This window comes from Aythya marila, assembly GCF_965140915.1.
Source record: "Aythya marila genome assembly, chromosome: Z".
NCBI classification, from domain to species: Eukaryota; Metazoa; Chordata; class Aves; order Anseriformes; family Anatidae; genus Aythya; species Aythya marila.
Window position 1 is genome coordinate 10,020,772 of NC_139080.1, and position 18,998 is coordinate 10,039,769.

The 18,998-nt window shown below is 57.9% G+C and overlaps 1 protein-coding gene across 5 annotated transcripts in view; it reads right to left on the reverse strand.

Moving 5' to 3' along the window:
• Nucleotides 1–13,634, reverse strand: part of ATOSB (atos homolog B) — a 33,020-nt gene extending 19,386 nt beyond the window's left edge. The window contains exons 1-2 of one of the 5 annotated variants that reach the window (XM_082784167.1): nt 13,543–13,634; nt 9,382–9,471 (exon numbers count right to left, since the gene is read on the reverse strand). The gene's annotated coding sequence lies outside the window, so the exon portion shown is untranslated. Of the gene's footprint in view, nt 1–3,392; nt 3,476–6,758; nt 6,833–9,381; nt 9,472–10,435; nt 11,128–13,542 lie in introns of those variants that run through there. The other 4 variants (XM_082784163.1, XM_082784168.1, XM_082784174.1 and 1 more) reach the window with 4 other exon arrangements.
• Between the last annotated feature and the right edge of the window lie 5,364 nt (nt 13,635–18,998).

Genomic DNA, 18,998 nt, shown 5'->3' on the forward strand with positions numbered 1-18,998 from the left:
GTCGGAGATGCCAGCATGAGGACAGAGGCTGTAACAGAGCCTGTTCCCCTCCAAGCATCTCCTCCTGCCAGGACTCATGGAGATGAAATAGCTGGAGCTGGCACCCAGCGCTCATGGAGCATTCCCTGGGACCACTTTCCATCTCCTAGACAGAGCCCAGTGAAGCATCAGCCCTTTGTTCCAAAAATCACATCCAAGGTCATCCGATCCGATGTAAGGACCAGATGTGGAATTTCTTTAAATAAAAGCTTAGATTAGGGAGCATACCCGTGGCGAGGGATGGAGTGGAGTGGCCAAGTGCCTGCTAACCCAGCCTGCAAGTTTTAAGGACAAAGCTTCCTTTTCTGGTCAGTAACACAAATCCGAGCTTGCTAAAATTGGAAAGCCCACCGTGTGGCTTGCAGCTGGCGCTCACCCTTCCTGCAAGCTGCAAACCCCTATTGTCTTGGCAGCCCCGATCAAACCTCCCTGTGCAAGGGGATGCTCTTGTTGACTCAGCACATCCTGCAGCCCTCCGTACACATCCTGGGTGGGCTGGCTCGCACCGGCCGAGGCTCAGGATGGAAACAAGCTGTGTTCGCTTCCCACCTTGCTGTGGGAAGGGAAGTGGAGGTTTCTGCCATCCATCCCTTCCCTTGCTTCTTCTGTTGGTCCCTCTGCTGCTGTGCCCCATGGGGCACTCAGCACAGATGATGCTAAGCAGAGAGGCCTGGATAGGAAAGCAGCCAGACTTCGGCTTTCCTGCTGAACTACACGTGCAGAATTCCACTTTTAGCCTGGGCGGGCATTTAAAAGCCTCCTGACAAAGTAAAATGTGCCTGCAGGCCCTCTTCTGCATTTTGGAGAGGGCCTCTCTCGAAGGCATCGCTTTTGACCCTCTGCTCACCCTGCAGCACTCACCGGCGCAGAGCAGGAGGGAGCAGCCCCAGCACTGGCTGCACGGGTGATGCCATAAATCCAGCAGCCACACATGGGGCAGCTGCAAGTGCCCCCTTGCCCCACGCTTTTGGATAGCACTTACGAGATACCTGAGTGCCTTAGTGTGGTCTGTTCAGCCCAGACAGCCTCACCACTTCCCCATGGATCAAAAGCCAGTCTCCTTCCAGCAGACAAGGGCTCCTTCTTCCTCCTTTGTTCCAATTAACTTTACACCAGGATCCTTCCCAGCAGCACTGTCCCCCTGCATTTAACCGCACTCCTCCAGACAGCAGCTGCTGCTGTTTTTGCCCTGATCAGTTCAGCTGCCTGTTCTCACCCTGATGGGGGTACCCAGACACCCCGATGTGCCGCTGGGTCCTTCCCTCTCAGCCTCCCCCGCCAGCAAAACAATTCCCCACCGCAGAAAGGATGCTTGACACGTTCACTAACAGCCTCAAAACCAGGGGTGGGAATAGCACAGCTTAAACACTTTCACATCAAGGAGTGAGATATAGGAAAAAAAAAAATCAAAAAAAAAATCAAGCCACCCCAAAACGTCAGGACTGAAGGTTTGAACTGAGCAGACAATCCTGGCCCCCCGGCTCCCAGCCTTGTGTTCAGGGCTCATTTGTCTCGGGATACAATTGAGTTTTCACTCTGGTCTTAAAGCTCCCCAAGAACTCGCTCTCACCGTTTTCCACAATCTCCTCTCTCTCTGCCCCACTTCCAACAGGGACCTCAACTGCTGCTGGCTCCCAGCAAAGGGGTCTCCATGACCTTTGTAATTCAACACACTGGGAAAGGCTCAATCCCTTCCCTCTATTCCTATCCCAACTTTAAAAGCCCTCTTTGTTCCTGCTACAAACCCTGCCCCACGACCGTGGCTTAACCCTTGGGGCACTGCCTCACATACAAAGTGTTTCACAGAGGCATGGCAGGTTGCAGCAGCCACGGGGCCTGGGGAAGAGCTGTGCTGACAATCTGCTGGTGGCTGGGAGGATGCAGAACAAGACCCCTCCGACCATCCTCGTCCTCAGTATCATACACACACTGCCAAGCAGTTCCTGTGGGGACTCTGCCCCACGCTGCTGCAGCAACACGAGGGTGGGAAGGGTTTGCGGCTCTGTACAGCGCCTGTCCCCAGTTTAGCAGGTTTATTACAATCCATGCCACAAGCAGGTGGATTTGGGGCAGCAAAACAGGAACGGGGGTGAGGAAGGAAGCAGCAGGACCGTGTGCTCCTCTCATCACTCCTGCAAGGACCCCTCTGCTCCCGCCCCATGCTGCAAAGCACGGACAGCAAGGGATGCCACGGAGCATCCCTTCTGCGGCTGGGTCGGAGCAGGGCTGCTTTGCAGCACCCCAAAACACCCTCCTCTACAGACAGGATGGGGCTGGGCCACCTTGCAGCACCCCAAAAGGCCATTTCCTACCGGCTGCTGCAACTTCCCCTCTGCCCCTCACCAGGCTGGTTCTGTCCCTCCCTGCCTCACAGGGAAACTGAGGCACGGCGTGCAGCGAGACGGAGTGAGAGGCACCGGGTGCTGAGCAGGAGGGCATCAGCACAGCAGGCATCTTCATGGCATGGAAAGCTCCTGGTGTCTGCACCACTCAGGCCGGCCCGAAGTGCCCCTGCTGCTCCTGCAGGAGGGGCAAGAAATTGCAGTGGTGCCCATCAGTAAATGGGGGGAAAACAGCAGCTTTCTGCCAAACAAACCTCAAGAAAAAAGTCGCTCAGCATTGTCCTCTGTCCTTTGAGAGCCCCAGCATACAGCAGGTGCACGTAACTCAGCCAAGAAAAGGTTAATACCACATGGGAACCAAAAATTTAGATACCCAGAGATCACATTATAAAGCAGAAGAGTGCCCTGGCCCCCAAAAGGCTGGTAGGGGGCTGGATCACCATCCATCTCCTCGGTAAACCCAGAGGCTAATGATAGATTCGATCATTTAGGCTCCAGTTCAGACATTTCACTAATGCTATTCAAGTTACTCTTTCTCTGCTGCATTTATCACGACCACAATGAGGTTAAGAGCCCAGTGTTGCCGTTCAGTTCACCAGAGCTGCCAAATGGGAAAATAAAGCTCACGCTGCAGCAAGATGCACAGCTATCAGCCTCTTCACATCTACAGATCTCCCAGCATCTTCCCCCAGGTTCCTGTCCCCTGGTCCTGCTCCACCCTCCTGGAGACCCTACAGAGTGAACCCCTTCACCCTCCCAGGGATGTGCGTTCAGGTGGTATTTGCTTTTGTTGCCACACAAAGCATAATGTTGCTGCCAATATCCTTCCTTGCCCCAGCTCTGCTTCCCAGGGCACACCATATTAGATTAAATTCATTATCCCCTATCGCTTTATAGCACAATCTTTTCATTTCTCTCTTAACACACATCTGAGACATATCAAGTTTCAGACAAGCTCACTCCGAAGGAAATTCCCTGCTCTTTCCTTACAAGGGTTTATAAAAGCAATACCTTTTCTTCTTGGTACTCCTCCTGGAGGTTCGCTTACAGACAGAATGTGACTTTTCTCCCCGTACCACCACCTTGCTCACACCTTTCCCAGGGCAGCATTCTCAGCGCTGCTCACGCTGGTGCAGCTCCACCAGCGACATTTGGGGTTAGGCTGTGAGGAAGCTTTCAGGGGTGAGATGCCTTTTCCTCCCCGAGAAACAAACACAGGCATTTCCTGGTAAATTGCTCCTCCTTGCTTCCAGCCTCTGCTACATGACAGGCCTCTGATAGCAGCTTCCTACAGGAAGCATCGCTGCGTTTTGTTGGGTTACGCTACCAGTAAGATAGTGTAGGGAAACAGAATGAGAGGGCTGTTATCGGTAATAAATCACCCTTACTGAGCTGCCAGGAAGAGAGCTGCAGAGCAGAAAGGGAGAGGCTATTTCCAATCTGAAGCCTGCTTCCTCCACACATCCAAGCCACGAAGCAGCCCTTCGGCTGCAGGAAGCAGGCACAGCAGCCAGAGGAGCACTTGCAGGCTGGCAGCTCGGTGCCACGACTTCTGGCTCTCTCCACCAAGTTTTATCACCTGGCCAGGACAAATTGCTGCAAATTCCTTTAGAAACCCAGGCTGGCAGCCGCGGGGAGAGGCAGGCCGACCAGCTCGAGACAAAAAGTCTGAGAATGTTCCAGTTCCTCACAGCCTGATAATATTTTTGGCTCTTGCAGGCTCCTGGAAGATGAATTGAAAGCTCAGACCTGCCACTTGATGCCACAAGTGCTTTCCTTTGCTGGCAGCTGCGGCAGAGAGGACCTCAGGAATTACCCTTTGTACACCTCTGGCCCAGACTAATCCCATCAGCAAGGGAAGCACGGTACGGAAAGGACACAAGTGCCTGATAACTGTTTTTGCTACGCCCTCACTGCACAGCCACAGCATTGCTGGCTGGCAGCAAGAAAACCCCAGCACAGTGAGTCCAGATATGCCTCCCCCAGGTCCCATCTGAGCAAAAAGTTGGCTCTTGCAGAATATCCTTTATGCATGTTCCAGACAGGGCAATCTGCACAGCACGGCTGGGCTTGCCTATCTTCTCACAATTTAGGGAATGCAGGTAGCAGTGCCCACCGCGGCAAAGTTTCCTTCTGGACCCAATGATTCCTCACGTCCCTGCTGAAATCCCCGGCGGTTTTTCAGCAGCAGCACCATTAATGTTGCTCCTGATGTCCAAAAGCTCCATTTTATCAGAGTGATGCTCCTCAGCAAAGTGTCCCCATCTGGCTCCACGCAGGCGTGCGTGTCCCAGAGCCGCCGAGGCGATGGCAGCAGAGCGCAGCACGTAACCCACACAGCACTTTCCGAACCTCGACGCTGCAGCTCAGCCAGGAGGAAATCTCTCTTGGCTGCCTCTCCCTAAATGCTTATTCCAGCACTGAGCGCCTAACTCCTCCCCAAATCGGGAGCCGATGTGACCCTGCTGCCTTGGGGCTTTTCTGGTCCTTCGTGCTGTGCTTAAAAATGCGCAGGGTGAGGAGGCGAGGCAGCAACACGGGGAGCAGCACTTCAAAGATGACACGGTTCTAACTCATCAGGTCACAGTGCCCAGGAGCTCGAGTCTTAGACAAGGATCTCGGCATGCAAGGTGCTGTATAAATGGAAAAAAAACCACTCTCTGCCCTAGAAACTGGCAATCCACGCCCCAACACACACACGCGCACACCGCACAGCTTTATCCACTCAGCCCTGCCACCGCTCCATGCTATTTCATTGCACTTCCTGGGGCCTCAGTCTGGAGGAAAGATCAGAAGAAACGGGCTGTGCAAATGAGGTCAGAGGGAACTACTGCTTGGCTCAATGGATTGTGATCACTCTGCCACCGTCCACGCCTGTAACATATTGCAAGGCCAACTCTCACGCCACGTGCTGAAGGTCGCCTGTGTTAAGAGCAGCGCTCGAGCTGATGATCTGAAATTGGCCTCAACGTCAGGTACTGGCACCTCAGCTCCCCGCCATGGGAAGGAAGCTCCAGCTGCCAGCACAGAGAATGTAGGGCTGTTTGGGCATCCTTTTCCCTCCAGCTCTGCCTGAACATCCTGGTCCCAGATGACTCCAGACCGCAGGCACCACAGCAGCACGCACCATCCCGTAACAACCCCACCTGTCTGACCAGCATCAGTTGAGAGCATCCTCTGAAGGCAGGGCAGGCTCCTTCCTCCCTCACGTTGGGCTTTGGGCAGAGTACTGTAAACTGTGAGCACGGACCTTTGGAAGGTGTAACGAGAGAGGTTTACAGCTCACACAGTGATCGGTGTCGAGATGGGCAAGCTGTGCTTGCGACCAGCCAGTCCCATTCCCCTGGCTCACACCCAAGGCTTTAGGCACTTGACAGAGGACAGGTCAGGTCTCAGTCACACTCGCATTATGGCCAGGCTGGAGCCTGGCTTCCTGACCCCTTCTCTCCATGCAGCGAGTGGCGATGGTGTTCCCTGCCTCCTTCAGTACCAGGAGCTGGCCCTCTGCCATCCTCTGGCAAGGGGTCTGCCCGAAAGCAGCTTCAGAATTGCTCAACGCCTCCCTTACCCGCCCAGAGGATGGTCTCAGACCGTATCACAGGGCTCATCAGTGTCTGCTCGCTCCCCACCAGCGTACAGCTACCCCGGGGCAAGGCAAACCGGCTGCGCGAGATGGACAGCGCGGCACGGCACGGGGCCGGCACCTCTGCAAGATGCAGGCACAGCAGGACCCACTTACATCGATTAACTGAGGATGAGCAAGGGCAGCAGGACGCCACGCTGCCCTCCATGATTCAGTGAGAGGGCTTAGGAGACCGGTTTCCTTCCAGCTGGGCCTGCTCTGCAACTCAAGGCTTCAACCCGAGCAAACAGGAGCTGCCCGAGCCGGACAAAGCACCACGGCTGCTCCCCAGGGAGGACGGCTGTGGGTGCTGGGGGGACACTGAGCCCACAAAAGGAGGGGTCCAGGGCTGCATCAGGATGCACGGCCAGCCCAGAGGCTGCTCGGGCGCCGCGGCGCAGGCTGCCGAAAGCTCGAGTTGCCATGGCAATCCCCCCAGCACGCCCCGCTGCCTCCCTCCTTTGTCTCTGCTCCCCCAAGCCTTGCTGTCCCCTCCCCGCCATCCCACACATCAACCCCCCTCGACGTGCTCCCAAAAATCCCCCAAGGAAAAAAGAAGGGGGCAGAGGGACCCCACAAGCCCCCATCCCGGCCCGCTGGGTGGGCACGGTGCCCGCACTGGACCCAGGCGCATCGCCCCAGCTGGGTGACAGCGTCCCCGCGGTGACACGCAGCCCCTGCCCACCTCCCGCTGTCACCAGTGGCACAACGTGAGGCTTGCTGCACGTCAGAAAGGCCCCTGCAGCTCCTTCTACCTTGCGGCAGCACCAGGTTTGATGGAAAGAGAGGTCCCAGGCTCCTCTCGCCGCAGCCCAGCGGAGGTCTGTAGGGCGGCAAGTCTCCGCTCTCCGGTCCCAGCCCATTTCCACTTTAGGCAGTTCTGTTCTGCCGCACTTAACCTCGCTGTGGCTTGAACAGGAGACAAGATCCTGATTCGCTTCCTGTCCTAAAAATTGTTGTCTACTGTTGCTATGTGCTGTTAAACAGTTACTCAGCCCAGCCTGCAAGCACAGCTCCTCTCCCTTTCTCCTCTCCGACACAGGCACGAGATGCAAGGAAAGACAAAGGACGCTGCCGAGCCACATTCAGGTGTGATACCCACCAGTATCTTCAGATTAATTCATTCAGTGACTTAACGAGATGGATAAAACACTTTTAAAAGCTCTGCTTCCTTCTCTGCTGCTGCTCCTCCCTCCCCTGCCCTTCCCCAGCTCGCGCAGGGCCCACCACAACGGGTTACATCACTTGAGGGTTATAGCAGAAGCTAGCAAAGCCTCGGTCCTCATCCAGGATGAGTCATGGAGCTCAGGAGAACGTGCAACTTCCTTCTGATACCATCAAACGAGTCTTACACAGGCTAAAAATAAAGATGGGCCAGAACGACAGAGCCACGTCTCGCCTCGACACAGAACTCGGCAGAGCTCGGTGCTAACCTCAGCTTGGCTGAAAGACGTGACAGCAATCGCCTGAGCAGGTGGAAACCAGAAAGTTCAGAGGGGCTGAGAAGCCTTGTGTGTGCAGATAAGGGAGAGGCCCGGAGGCCTCACCCTGTGCCATGCTAGGTGGGAGGATGTCAGCAGCAGATGCTGTGCAGCCACCCAGAGAAGGTCAGAGCCCTGCTCGCACGGGCCTTTGAGCATTTCCACACCCAAAACCTTCACGGAAAACTGCGCTTGGTGCATCCATCCAAGGTGACAGGAACTGACTGCTGTGAACAAGAGGGATGCTAAGTTTTTGGCAGGCAAAGGCTGGAAAGCTGATGGTTTGCAGGCACGCAATGCGTGGGCACCCACAAAGCAAGGTCCAAAGGGTGCCTGGCATGAGGCCGAAAAAAAAAGGAGGGTCACACCTAAATCTGATATGGAAAGGATTTGGCTCAGACACTTTAGGTAAGTGAGGAATTCAAAGTTCTTCCTAATCCCCAGCACACTGTGCCCCTGCAAAACCTTTACACCCTCGTACACAGGACTCTTGCACGGCAGGACTGCACACAAATAGGAGCTCAGAGGGACATCAGCAATATTTGGAGGCCTAAAATTAGCCCCAGCAGATGATACTCTGCTCCATTCTTGGGAGCAACGAGAACTGAACAAGGATCCAGCTGTCCCAGCACTCCCAAGAAGAGGATCTTTGAATGCCCGCCCTCCTTGCAGCAGAGATGGTAGGGCAAAGAGGGGATTCCCTGCATAACTCCAGTGCCAACACTCATGAGGAACCCAGGGCCCCATCCCTGAAGGGGGAGCAGCATTTCCTTGAGGTTTCCAGTGGGAAGAGGACCTACTGGTATGACCAAGGGGCAATGGCAGCCCAAACGTGCTAAGAGCACGTAAATGCACCTCTTCTCTGGTCGAAGCCACATAATACCTCTCTTTTCCATCATTAAGATGTAGGATCTCAGCAAGGAGCAGGCATTAGTGTCCACCACACCTCAGCTGGATAAAAGGGCTGCTTTGTTGCTTCCACCCCATGTAACAGGGAGCTGCAATGAAGGACTCCATCCTTCCCTCCTTTTAACCTCCCAGGTGAATCTACCCCTGCCTCACTGCCTGCGGCTTCCACCTCGGCATCAGGCTGAAGGAAATGGGAAGGAAAAGATGGCCTGAGGCCCAGCCTCCACTTGTCTCTGGCCTGGCCCCAACCTTCCTTGGCAGACGCCGAGAGGAAGAGCCGTGCAGCCTGGGCAGTCACGTGCACTGAGCAGCGGCTGCCCCATGAAACCTCTCCTGGCCAAACTGCACCTGAACTCTGGACCAAGAGAGAGCCTCGCTGCGGTTCTCCAAAACCAAAACGCAGGTGAAGGCTCCCTTCCCAAAGACCGTCACATTTCTGGCGATACAAAGACTGGCAGTCCTCCTGAATCACTGATACGCCATGGCCAAGAGCCAGGCTCCCTCCTAGAAGTACAAAGTCTTGGGAAAATGCAGGCAGAGCTCAACTGGTTCTGACAGAAAGCAGGATTGTGCCTCTACTGAGCTCTGGGTGAAGCCTTAGCTCTCTTTTTTTTTTTTTCAGCTGAAGGACAGCAAGCAGCAGAGCAGCAGCTGGGAAATCCTCCCACTCCATACTGCTGGTGGACAGAAGGACAAGCTCAGCGAGCACCACAGATAGCAAGGTCCCGAGGGTTTAAAATACACTGCCCTTTAGCTCCCGACTGGTGGCTGCGTGCAGTGCTCAGCAGTCTCAGCAGCGCAGGTGACACCCACCCAGGCTCCCTCGGCCACCCTGCCAGCCCAGGGTGTGAGCAGCTCCGTGACACCCGCTGTACTGAGCTGTCCCCAGGGATTGAGGGGAGGCAGGAGGAAAGCACGGCGTTCCCGGCCTTCCTCAAACCCTCCTGGAGAAGGAAGAGAAACTGGTAGTGATTGAACGAGTGCTAACCTGGGCACGGGGCTGACGCAGACAGGGGAGGCAGCTCTCAGCACCCGCAGCGTGGTCTTGGGGCTGCTGGTTCTGGCTGCATTGGGTCACCTGGAAAGACAAGTGGTACACATTAAAGATCCATGTTAAATTCAGCTGAGGAATAACCTGCCCACACAGGATAACCTCCCCAGTGCTGGTCGGTCAGCGATGGCTCGCATCCCAAGTCAAGCAGTTTTACGGTCTGTGCACAGCTCCGAGGGACCCTGAGCACCCCCAGCATCGTGAAGACCCCACAGGATCTCCTACCCATGCTAAAGCCACCCCTCCAGCTACAACCTTCTCCTGTTAACACCCCGAGTGACTCCGAGTAGATGTGCTGTTTGAGACAGAGCCGGATCCACGAGACAGCTGCTGAGGTCGCTGCCACTCTTCCCCTTCCCCAAATTCAGGGGGAAGCCTTGGCTTTGCCCCGCCACACGGGTGCTGCCTGTACGTCCGTGGGCACACCAGGATAGGGTTTAGGGACAAGCTCAGCCTCTGATCTGCTGTCCCCTGGCTACCCACCAAGCCTCAGGGCACAGCCAAGGCAGGAAGGGCCAGACAGTGCTGCGGGGGGACCCGGCGCTCTCAGCAGCCCAAAGACACCCAGCCAAACCCGACGCTGCAGCGTTTCCCAGGCTACAGCAAAAGGGGGAAGCGACAACTGCTTTATGGAAAACTCCACGAGGCCAGCCAGAACTGTCACAAAGCCGTTGTTTAAGACTCCTCCCTGGGCTCCCAGTGCTGAGATTACAGGCTACCGGAGATAGCGCTGTGCAGACGCGACGTCCCTGAAAACCAGGACAACACCAGCCTCCCCAAAACCAGGCCTCACACTCCCCTGGCCACTCGGATGATCAGCAAAAGCTGTCTGGGGGCAGTCCCTGCTCCCCCACAGCCACGCTCTGCTCTGCAGCGGCACAGGCTCAGCCCATGCACCGTGACACAGAGAGGCACCCACACACCAGCTTCCTGCTGCGCTGGTCCACAAAATGACCGTGAAGGCACCCAGAAAGCTGCTGCTTGCTGTTACCTGCACCCACGCAGCCGGCAGGAGAGATGCCACCAGGATGCTGTGCTGCTGGTCACCAAGTCACCAGGGCTACGGTTTCAGAGAGCTTACAAGAACAAGCCCTGGTAAGAGCAACTTGTGTGCATGCATATAAATATATATAAAAGATATATGTTTGTGTACACATCTAAAAGCCTCCCCTGATGCCCTGCTGTTCCACGCTGGAAGGCTGTGAGCACGAGCGTGCCAGTGACAAGAATTGCCTCGGACACGGCTGAAGAGCTGCCACCCACATGCTGCCGTGGCGCAGGAAGCGAGGGCGATCCATCTGACAGGGCCTGCTGAAAACCCTTCCCAGGAAGGCAGCGATCACCCCCCGTGGGCTGAGGGCAGGAGATGTGGATTATCACTCCGGCTCCCGCATAAAGGGCTTGGCGTCTCTGTTAACTTCCACCAACAATCAGAGTGTTGGCATCAGCCCGGGCCCGGGACATGGATTTGTTACTGAAAGCACTTCCAGCTGAATCGCTGACTGTACTTCTTGCAGCACACAGGACTTCTCCGCAGGCTTCCTTCCAAGTGCTGTTCTGCCACCGCACTGCTCGGCTGGGGGTGGTCCAGGCCACCAGGCAGGCGGCTCTGGCTGCAGACCACCGGCTCTGAGATGCAGAGCACGCGAGCTCGGCTGCTGTTATCACAGGATTCACAATCAGCTGGGGACAGTGACAAAAACAGGGGAAAATTAACTGGCTGCTAAGCACTGGCGAGGCCAAGAAAAGGAGACCATGAAGGAGAGGAGCAAAGAGAGGACAAGGATGTGCAAGGCAGCTTCCCGATCAAATAATATTGTTTTTAGATCAAACCTCAAGCTTTGCGAGGCCAGGTTCTCTGGAGGTTACAGCAACCTGGCTCGCGTACCTGCGGGCACAAGAGGAATGGAAAAACAAACGAAAAGCTGCTCAGAGAAGACTGCCCCAGGAAGCAGAGCTGCCAGGTGCTGCAAACAGGAGAGCAGAGCAGAAACACGCAGCTGCCACCCAGGTGCAGGGACCCACGCGACCCGATGAAGGGAGGGGGGTCCCGGCTGTGGTGTGAGGTGGAAAGGGACCGGGCAAAACCTCCAGGAGGAGATTTTCGCTGCAGACTCACATTTTCACCCACAATGACATCCTCCACCAGCCATCTGCTAGCGTACAAATGGCTCCCTCTGGGATTTCGCCCGCGTTGCCCTTCACACCTGTCCTGCCTCAAACCCGAATCCTTAATTCCTCCAGCCAGGGAAGTCTCCGATATCTCCATCGCAGCTATGCTGGCAGTCCTCTCAGAGCACCACAACACCATTTTCCTCACCCAAACAGCTTTCTATCCTCCCTTTACATCCTCTGCCACATGCACAGGGATGACACGTTTCCTTTCCTCGCTCTGTACCCGAAGCATCCTGCCCCCCAGGCACTGTGGGTTTCCACACAGTGCGTGACGGTGCCACCAGACCCAGCACCGACAGGGGACAAGCACGGGCAGGCACGGAGCAGTAAGGGCAGGTACCGGGTTGGGGGAGCGTCAGGAGTCTAGGAAAACCAACTTTCAGGAGCCAGATCAATGCCCACCCCCCGAAACCATCCTCAGGATCAGGAGGAAAGCCTGAAAACGGAATTAAAAAAAATCACCCTGCATGTCTCTGCCCTTTGCTATGCGGAGACATGCCAGGACTAGACGCTGGTGCCGGACAAAAAGGAGGAAGGCAGCAGTGCTGATGTGCCTCCCCACCCTCGGAGGCCAGCCGGATCCAGGGGAGGGAGCTTCCTCCCCTCTCCCCGAGCCCAGGAGGGAGCAAAAACCTAAAAACGCCGAGGGATGAGGGGGACACAGGGACGGGGGAAGCTCAGCACGTACCGGCAGCAGCACACACGGCCTGGGCGCTTGGCTCAGCTGCCAGGAAGCCGCCAGGACCAACCCTGGCAGCGAAACCAAAGCGCCGCCTCGCTCCCTGTGGCCGTGTACCCCCCCGGGTGAGCCGTGCCTCTGCCAGCAGGCCCCCCAAAAACCCGGCACCCGAACGGCACCGACCCCGCAGGGGTGATGGCCACCGGGCTGCATGCCGGGAGCCGTAGTCCCGCGGCCGCCCCGCGCCTCGCTCACGCCAGCGCCGCTCTGCCTGCCGGGGCGAGACGGGGACGGCAGCGGGGCTTGGCCGGGCGACGCTTTGCCCCGAAAGCCTTGTCCCCAAAAAAAGCCTTGTCCCCAAGCCCCTGGTCCCTAAAGCCCTCGGGAGGGGCTTCTCCCCAAAACACTTGTCCCCAAACCTCTTCTTCCTAAAATGCTCAGGAAGGGCTGCTCCCTATGCCTCTTGTCCCTGGGCCCCTTGTGCCCAAACCCTTTCTCCCCAAAACCCTTGGGAAGGGCTTGTCCCTGAACCCCTCGTCCCTGAACCCCTTAGGAAGGGATTTTTCCTATACCCCTTGTCCCCAACCCCCCCCTTCTCCCCAAAACCTTTGGGAGGGGCTTCTCGCTATACCCCTTGTCCCTAAACCCCTCGTCCCTGAACTCCCTGTCCCCAAACCCCTTGTCCCCCAAGGCCCCTTCTCCCCAAAACCCCCGGGAAGGGCTTCTCCCTATACCTCTTGCCCCTGAACCCCTTGTCTCTAAAACCCTTGGGAAGGGCTCCTCCCTATATCCCCTGCCCCCAAACCCCTCGTCCCCAAACCCCTTGACCCTAATCTCCCTGTCCCCAAACCCTTTGTCCCCTAAACCCCCAGGGAAGGGCTTCTCCCTATACCTCTTGCCCCTTAAGCCCCTTGTCCCTAAAATCCTCAGGAAGAGCTTCTCCCTATACCCCTTGTCCCTGAACCCCTTGGGAAGGGGTTGTCACTATATCCCTTGTCCCTAAAACCCTCAGGAAGGGCTACTCCCTTTATCCCTTGCCCCTATACCCCCTGCCCCTATACCCCTTGCCCCTATACCCCTTGTCCCTATACCCCTTGTCCCTATACCCCCTGCCCCCAAACCCCCTGCCCCCAAACCCCCTGCCCCCAACCCCGTCTCCCCCCCTCTCACCTCACGCCCCAGCCCCCCCCGTCCCCTTATCCCCCCCCCTCACCCCCCCCCCCCGGTCCCAGAGCCCCCCGAACCTTCTGGAACCGGAACCGGTGATGGGAAGGGGGATGGGGGGGGGATGGGGGGGCGTTAACCCCTTCGGTGCCGGCCCGGACCCACCAGCGCCGCCACCGCCGCCGCCGCCGCCGCGGCCCCCGACTACCGGGCGTTCCTTCCGGGTGCGCCGCGAGGCCACGCCCCCCCGCGGCCGCCTCCGCGCCGCTGATTGGTGGGGAGGGTTGGGGGAGAGGGGAGAGGAGCGGGGGGGAGGCCAATGGGAGAGCGCGGGGGTGGTGACGCGAGGGGCGCGGGGCCCGCCCCCTCCACGTGCGGCTGTGTGATGACAGCGGGGAAGGGGCGGGACCTCGCGGAGAGCGTTCTCATTGGCTGGCGGGGGGGAGGGGGCGGGGCCTGGCTCGGGGCTGAGGGGGAGGGGGAGGGAGAGAGGGAGGGGGGGGAAGGGGGGGGCGCTGCTGTCGCGGGGACCCCAAAACCCCTGAGGCGGCCCCACAGGGCCCCGGCCCCATGAAACGCCCCCCGTGGGCACCACGCCGTGAACACCGCATGTCCCGGCCCCACAGAACTGGGTGCTGCCCCACGGGGCTCTGGCCCCATGTATAAACACCCCAAGGACACCCACCCCATGGGCACCCACCCCACAGGCACCCACCCCATAGACACCAACCCCACAGACACCCACCCCATGGGCATCCACCCCATGGGCAACCCCCAAATGAACAGGGCATATCCTGGCCCCACAGACTTGGCCTCCTGCCCTACAGACCCCTGACCCCAAGGACACCCACCCTACAGACACCCATCCCACAGACACAGTGTGTCCCAGCCCCACAGGTTTAGCTTCTTTCTGTACAGAGCCCCAACCCCACAAGTACCCATCCCACAGATATCTCCTCCCCCCCCAAACACCCATCCCTTGGACACCCCCTGTCCTGACCCCACAGACTTGACCTCCTGCCCTACAGAGCCCTAATTCCACAGACATGCATCCCATGGACATGGCATGTCCCAACACCACAGGCTTGGCCTCTTGTCCTACAGACCCCTGGTCCTACAGCCACCCACCCCATGGACACAGTGTGTCCTGGCCCCACAGCCTTGGCCTCCTGCCCCACAGACCCCACAGCCACCCACCCCATGGACACAGTGTGTCCTGGCCCCACAGCCTTGGCCTCCTGTCCCACAGCACCTCAGCCCCACAGACACCCCATGGACACCCACCCCCTTGGGCACCCACCCTACAGACACCCACCCCACAGACACCTACCCTATGGGCATAGTATGTCCTGGCCTCACAAACTTGGCCTCTTGCCCTACAGAGCCCTAATTCCACAGACATGCATCCCATGGCCCAACACCACAGGCTTGGCCTGCTGTCCTACAGACCCCTGATCCTACAGCCACCCACCCCATGGACACAGTGAGTCCTGGTCCCACAGGCTTGGCCTCCTGTCCCACAGGCCGTCAGCCCCACAGACACTCACCCCATGGACACCCACCCCCATGGGCACCCACCCCAAGGACACCCACCCCACAGACACCCACCCTATGGACATAGCATGTCCTGGCCTCACAGCCTTGGCCTCCTGCCCTACAGACCCCTGACCCCAAGGACACCTACCCCACATACACCCACCCCATGGACACAACATGTCCCGGCCCTATAGGCTTGGCCTCCAGCCCTACAGACCTCCCACCCCACACACACCACCCCCCAGCCCCACTGTGACCTCCCCCAGTCACAGCCCCACGGGTGTCCCCCTCCCCACGGACACAGCCCCACCAAAGGGCCCCAAATCCCCTCATGACACCAAACCTGAGTGGGACGAGCCCGCTGCCAGCCTGGGCAGCTCCATGCGGGAACCACAGGGGTTTGAGGGAGGTGTGGAGGAAACACAGCGTGAATCCACCCCACAGCTGTCCCTGCTGCTCAGCCGGCCGTGATGCTGCCCTAAAACCAGCAAATTTGGGGCCAGCAAGGGGCGTTTCACGTGCAGGTGCTGGTTTCGGGGAGGAAGAGCCTGGCTGGGTTCTCAGTCACAACAGGGGCTGCCTACGTGGCAAAATTGTCCCCTTTCTGTCCCACCGGGGACATTTCAGAGGCCGTGGAAGCGCCCCGTGGGCTGGAGCCACTCAGTGGGCACGGCACGGGCTGTGTTCGCAGCTGGAAGGGGCCGAAACGAGCTCGGCATTAGCAAATGGTTAATGAGCCATTATCAGCCCGAGCAGGAACTGAACTGGAACAGCTTCAGTCACCGCCGAGCCCCATCCGAACGATCTGCTGGTTCAGCTCCTTGGCTGCAGGGAGATGTGGGTTCCTTTGTCCTCGGCGGGGATAATACATCTCTGTGCATTGTGTGGGCAGCGGAGGATTAATAATGCCCCAAGTTATTTACCTCCCGCTTCGGAGCGCTTAGGGTTGGCGAGCGATGTCCCTGCCGAGCACGCTGTCCCTTAGCAACCTCCCCTGGTTTTTAAAGCATGACTCCAGCTCCAAAAGCAGGATTAAGGAGCGGGATGCCAGAGCTCGTGCTAACAGGCTTGGTGGGGTGAGAGCATTGCCTAACCCTTTCTGCGTTGCTCTCCAGACAGGCATATTCTGATTTTTCATCCTCTCTGCTCCACTTCCCTGCCTACAACCTCCATCAGGGCCACTTGGCGATGGATAGGCACAGGGACAGAGCTGCGGGGCTTTGGGGGATGCCCATAAAACCTCCAGATGCTCAGAGGAGATGGGGAGAAGGGAAAGGTCCCGCATGAGCCATCCCACCCGTGTGCACGGGGAGCAGTTTCCATCCCTGGCACACGGCTCCACGCCACCGCTGGCGGCCTCACGGAGTCCCTCCCGCTGTAAGGGCCGTCAGCGGGGTGTTTCCCCAGGAAGATGAGGTGTCTTGGGCAGCGTGCGGCGCCACGACGTCCTTCCGTCAGGAGCCCCGCTGCCCGCGGGGCTTCCCTTTGAAGGGTAACGCTGGCGGGGTGCCGGCAGGGTGAGTTCATCACTGGGTGAGTGCCCTGCTGAGCAGCACGGCCGGTTTGCCAGGCTTGCCGGCAGCCAGCGGGCTGACACCAGCCAGGCTCCTGCCGAGGTTTTAGTTGGCATCACGGAGAGGTGACCTCCCCGTGCACACGCGCGTTTTGTTGGTGTGGGTGGGTTTCGTAATCCGGAAAGTGCCGCGTCGGAGCTGACGCCTCGCCCCGTGCCGGCAGCCAGGCCGGCTGCTTGTAGGTAAAGAGATGCAAGGGATGGGATCAGATGGACCTGGGGCTCAGCCAGGAAGAGATCACAGTAGATTTTGGAGGAGCTGGTAGGAGCAGCCATCACGGTGCTTGGAGGCGATGCTGGACCCAACACCCCTAGGTGCTGCACCAGAGCCCCTGGTCAGCCCCACAAGACCCAGCCATGCGGGACCTCTCCCTCACCAGAACCAGCCTCCAGCACTGAGCTCATTTACCTGTTCAACCGAAACGTCTGTAAGGCTGGAGGTGACTCAGGCATGAAGAGCGTCATCCCCAAGCAGCCCTCCTCCCCTCTCAGAGGGGACAGGAGTGGCGTTGCCTTGCGGCACCTGCGGGAAGTCCTCCCTGCGTGGCTTGGAGCAGGAATCGGGGTGCAACCCAGCTGATGTCACCCCAAGCGAGCTCGGGAGATGCCTTGCCCCAAATTGGGGTGCCTGCCAGGATTCAGAGTCCTGCAGGAAAGGGGGGGGTGGTGGGGGGTGGCAGCAGCACCACAAAGGTGGATCTGATGCCACTTTAATGAGCAGTGGTGTTAGGGCCAGTTTGGGCTGGTTGTGCCCTGCTCTGAGCAGGAGGTCGGGCTGGGGCTGTCCCTGCCTGCCCCTTGGCAGTGGTGCTCAGAAGTGCCCAGCTGCAGCCCCATACACAATGCTGGAACAGAGCCTGGGGTCAAAACTAAATCATTGAGGTTGGAAAAGACCTTCAAGGTCATCAAGTGCAACTCGACCTATCCAGTCCCAGCACACATGTGCCAGCTCAACACCGAGGAAATAACCCCTGTGTACCTCTCTCCTTTGGGGCACATAAAATCCTCAATTCTTGGACACCACTGAGCCTCAAGACATGGGGGAGCAGCTCCTAGCATCAGGCAGGCCCAGCCTGGAGGTGGGAGTTTGGTGCTTTGGGTTAAGTATAGCACCAGGGATGGCTCTGGACAGGGTGCAAGTGGTGCAGGCAACTGTGGCAGAGCAGCCCCGTGCCCATGTCAGATGTAGGAAGGCGTCCTCTTGCTCTCCCATGCCCCAGCATCTTCCACTGCTGTGTTGCTGCAGAGATGATTTCTTTCCTTCCTACCTGCCTTAAAAAAAAAAAAAAAAAAAAGGCAAGGGAGGAGCTGATAAACTCAGTTTACCTATCCAGATAGCATCTGTTGCAAGCCGCCGGCGGTGCCGGTGCCGGTGCGTGCCAGGGCTGCCCGGCGCCGTGCAGTGACGTTGGGGCCGTGTTAACCACGATAGCACTCGGCAAACATCCCCTCAGCGTCATCTTGGAGGGGTGCCGGTGGTGGAGACCAACGCAGAAATATTCCCACTGGGGCCAAGGGGTGCCTGCTGGCTCGGATTTTGTCTGAGCCCCATCCACGGGGCTCGGTGACAGCTGGTGGCTGGGAGCGATGCTCCCCTCTGGTGGGTGAGCGGGGTCCCAAAGGCGGCTGCCGGGCAGGGGCTGAGGTCCGTGGGTCCATCTGGAAGCTGAGGGGACCCTGGGGTGCCTCCTGGCCCTTTGGGGTCACTGGAAATGCCTTCTCCTCGCCGTGCTGGGTCAGAGGATGCTGCCTGTTGACACCAGATGGCAGTCCAGCCCTGCTTATTTTCATCTGGGAGCTGCCCGGAGCCGTGGAGGAGAAGCTCGGAGCAAGAAGGAGCGGTGCAGAAAGGAATAAAGGAGCCAGCACAGCCAAGGGGAGCGATGGGCTCCTCCCTGCCCTCCACGGGGAGCAGGGACACACAGGGGGCTGTGACAGCATTTTTACAAAGTCACAAAGCCGTGGAGGTTCTCCTTTGGTATCAGGTCTCACCTCTTGGGGTTCACCATATTCCCATGTAGAATAATTCACTGGATCTTCCTGGTGATGCTCGGCTCAGCCTGGGATTTATCTATGTCCATGGGGCAGCCGAAGCTGCTGGCTGTGCACTTGCTGCTGAACTGATGCCATCCTGATGCTCTCCCTTCCCTTTCTTGTTTGCTCATCTCTAGCAGAGACACAGGAGAATACTTCTGAGGTGTTAGTCTTTGATAGTGGCCTGCACCAAGCACCATTTTCGTTGTATCTAAAAGCAAATCTCATGCTGAGCATGCTTACCCCTCATTCTGCTGCTGTAATCTGAGTTTTGGTTTCCTAAATCCAGGAATTGCGTGACCCCAACCCAATTGTACCTTTGTCTTAAAACCAAATCTTTGGGTTAGGGACTGCTCCCAGTTTTTGGAGACAAGCATCGCCGAACAGTTTATC